This window comes from Ambystoma mexicanum, chromosome 9, assembly GCF_040938575.1.
Source record: "Ambystoma mexicanum isolate Mex_15411 chromosome 9, UKY_AmexF1_1, whole genome shotgun sequence".
Classification (NCBI taxonomy): Eukaryota; Metazoa; Chordata; class Amphibia; order Caudata; family Ambystomatidae; genus Ambystoma; species Ambystoma mexicanum.
This window is the reverse complement of record NC_090931.1, coordinates 1530812450-1530816772: the sequence shown is the minus strand read 5'-3', so window position 1 is coordinate 1530816772 and position 4323 is coordinate 1530812450.

The window sequence follows — 4323 nt, the reverse complement described above, 5'->3', positions numbered from 1 at the left end:
AAGGCTAACCGCAAAACTACACCCCGCCAGCGCAAGAAGCGCTTCTCCGATGAGGAGCTAAACATGCTGGCTGATACTCTTGCAGCCCATGCAGATGAGGTTTTGCAAACAACCTCAAACGGGAGGTTCAACTAAAAAAAAAGAGAAATATGAGAGGACGTTGCGCGAAAGGTGTCAGAGGTTGGCACCACCCCCTGCATAGTCAAACACTTAAAAAAAGATGGGACGACCTATGTCTCCGGGTCCATAACATCCTGGCCTCTAAACGCAGGGAGGCCATAGTCACATGAGCGGGTGCCCACTCACTAGTAAAACTGATGCGCTGGGAAGAGACCTGCAGCACGACCATACAAATAGAGTCCATAGAGGGCTTTGGCGAAATGGAGACAGGTGCCGCGACATGGGGAGATGTAGGTGAGTGACCCTGCAAACCCCAGTAGGCCAAACCATGGCGTAGTACAACTGATGTGAAAGTGAGCCAAGCCAATGCATGGCCCATCACACACACATATACAGATCCATGTCCAGATGGAGGCCCAAACCCTGGCACAATGAAATGCATGCTGCGTGCTAATCCCATTACCAACAGACACCCAACACACAGGGACCATTTGCATATCATACATCACACAAACCTCAATACAATGGCATGCCACCTGGTACGCATCAGTGCCGAATGGAGACGCCACGGCTTATGCCAATATGCCCCACCTCCCTTGAAATTACCCTGTGTGACACACCTATAAGAATGCAATGCATGAGAAATTAAATACTGTACAGCACCAACTCATGCATTTTGCATGTAACACCATCACTGATGCCCTGCATCTCTTGTTCCCCCACAGGCACTGATGCAGAAGGTGAAGGGCAGGACCCTGCTCCAAGGGCATCAACATCCAGGGCCAGGGCACAGGGCACTGGGCATTCCACCTCCGGGCAGCACCGCGGCCCAGAGTGCAACCCAGGGCACCTGTACAGGCCAGGCAGGCTGATGAGGAGACAACGGCAGCAGACAAGACCGTGAATACTGAGCTGGCAACAACAGCTGAAGGCGAGGCTGATGGCATGCAGTCCGCTGCCACCAGTTTGGTGGGTGAGGGAGCAGCCACAGCCCCACTCAGCGATGTGGATGTGCAAGCGGAGGAGTACGAGGACATTGACGGCACAATCCAGGTCCAATGTCCCCACACCCCAAGCCCCCTGTCCACCCCGCACCACACCACTCAGGGCACACCGTCCAGCCCTATGCAGGAACCAGCGGTTCAACTGCAGTCTGCATTTTACAAGCTCCCCAGAGGCCAGCCCTGCAATGGCCCACCCAGCCACAGCACCCTCTACCTCCACAGCCCCCACTGACATGGAGGCACGCCTGTCAAGGGTAGAGACCCGCCAGGACTCGATGAACGAGCTGGTGTGCCAGTATGTGGCCGAGGGCAAGGAAACACGTTGTGAGATCCGGGAGGCGAATGCTGGTACCATTGCGGCCATCAATTCAAGTGCCATAATGATACGTGACAGTTTGGGGGCCGTCACACAGGTCCTAAACAGGATGCTCGAACACATGCAGCACTAACAACCTGCACCGGCGGTGCAAAACCCCCCCGCATCCACCCCATTGTCCACACCTGCAAGCTCCACTCCCTCAAGCCCTGTGTGGATGACGAGGCGCAGTGCAAGGCACACAGAAATGCTGCCACCCGACACAAAAAAAGTCCAGAAATAGCCGGTCCAACCACATTGTGTGTGGGATGACAATGGGTGAGGGGGGAGGTGGTGTTGAGGGGATTAGGGGGTGTTTATTGGGGGGGATTGCATTGTTTGGGGGGTATGGGGTGTTTGGGGGGGTATGGGGTGTTTGGGGGAATGGGGTATTTGGATGTTTTGGGGGGAGGGGGGAGGGTGTGTGAGTGGTGGAGGGAGGAAGCACTATGTTGTTATATTTCTTAATACACCCGTTGTGTTCAAAATCATTTAATGCCTGGACATTGTTCATTTCATGTGTGTTCATTCTATTCATGTCAACGCACAGTGCCCAACTCCCCACACACCCTGTGTCCATGTCCACATGGTCCCAGTGCTCAGTGTAGTACTGACACATAACCATCAACGTCCCTGTGGTTCAGAAGTAATCGTCAATCAGTGATTGGCGTACAGCGCGGCCATCTTGTGCATCACGTACTGCCAGGGGTGCTGCTTCTCCTCTATCATTATCCTCATCATCCTCACCCGGTGCATGCATGTCGATGTCAGGTGGCAGTGGTACGTTTCTCCGGATGCACATGTTGTGCAGCATGACACAGACCATGGTGATCTTTGCCACCTTCTCAGGGCCATAAAGGAGGGCTCCACCAGACCTGCTTAGGCAGCGGAACCGTGCCTTCAACAGGCCAAAGGTCTGCTCAATCACAACACGGGTACGGGTATGAACCCGATTGTACTCCTCTTCGTGCCTGTTACGTGGGTTCCGCACTGGGGTAAGTAGCCACGGCTTCAAGGGATAACCTCCATCACCTGCATGGGAGCACAAAGAGGTATGTGTGAGTCAATCTGAGTGGACACCTTTAGGATTAACGACCATGGCTGCAGCTATTTGGTGTTGACATGCACATGTCCCTGTATGTATGCACACAGGTTCATTTGATGCATTGTTTACTGCACAATGGTCTACTAGTGTGGTTTGCATTGTACAGATGATGCAGGGTGTTCACTTGCATGCTGATGCGGATGTACTGTGGATGCGGAACGATGTCTTTCCACCCATTATTGCAGTGTATGCTACTCTTTACCTAACCACACTAGCAGCATTGGCACAGTTGTAATCATGATTAGTCATGTATCACTTGACATACCCATGGTGGCCTGCTTGTGCATCTGGCATGTTGGCATTGATGTGCGGCATTGGTCTTATGTATGGCATTGATGTGTCATGTTCAGGTTGTGATGTTCAGGACAACAGTGTTGAGTGCATTGTCTACTCACCGCCCAATCCCACCCAGGTGGAAAATGCATCCCCCCTCAATCCCAACCAGGTGGAGCATGCATCCCCCCCAATCCCACCCAGGTGGAGCAAGCATCCCCCCCAATCCCACCCAGGTAGAGCATGCATCCCCCCCTAATCCCACCCAGGTGGAGCATGCACCCGCACCTCACAATCCCAATGCACTGCCATGGCCCAGTCAGGCAATTTACCGAGCAGCCAGGCACGTCGTTCGGCATGTCGCTCCATGTAGCGAGGTAGCGTGGAGTAACGCAACACCATGGCATCATGTGTAGATCCGGGATATCGGGCGCAGCAATGTGTGATGATCTTGCTGGAGTCACATATCATCTGCATATTGATGGAGTGGTATTGCTTGCGATTGCAGTACACCGCCTCATTGGCATGAGGGGCCACCAATTCTACATGGGTGCAGTCGAGGGTACCGATGCAATTGGGCATGCCTGCCAGTGCATGGAAGCCTACTTTGGTGTCAGCGAGCTCCTGGCCAGTCTGTGGTATGGAAATGTGGACGCTTGCATGCTTCAGAAGGGCATCAAGAACTTGGGTCAGCATGCGGGACAAGAGTGGTTGTGATATGCCATGCAGCTGCCCCACTGTGTGCTGGTAGGTGCCTGTGGCCAGGAAGTGGAGCACAGACACCACCTTTAGTGGCGGGGGGGATGGCAGTGTGGATTTCTATCAGGCTGATGATGTCGTTGTGTATCATGTCCACTATGGTGGTGATGGTGTCCCGGTCCAACCGGTACAGGGTGTGGATCTGCTCAGGGGTTAGATTGAATGGACTGGGTCTGATGCGAGGGATTGGTGGCTGCCTACATGGTACCACTGGCTGCACTGGTGGAACTTGCTGGGCCTGTCTCACCCTCCTTCTCCTCCTGTGTCTCCTCTGTGCTGCCTGTTGTAGCTGTAGTTGTTGTTGTTGTTGCTGTTGTTGTAGCAGTACAGGCATGTCCTCCAGCCCCAGTATCGCAACAGCTAGTGGGATCATTTTGGTGTAGGAAGGGGTGTGGTGTGTGGGTTTACTCCTTTTGTACTGGGACAGGCTCCATTGACTCCACCTGTGGTGATTGTGTGCACCTGTGGCAGTTGCCTGCACTGCAGGTTGCTATTTGCGGGTGGTCCCCGATGCCTGTATTGCCGCCGCCGTGCAGGCCCTAACTACCGCCTTCGGGATGCCAGTAAGTGCATGCCCGCGTAACTTGTGATGTCCTCCTGTTAGCGGCATCCCGGTATTGGCGCTGCGAAGGGGCACGTGTATGCGCGCATGCCGGTAAGAAGGGGCACGGTATGGGCGGTGGCGGTATTGGCGGGTTGTCGGCTCA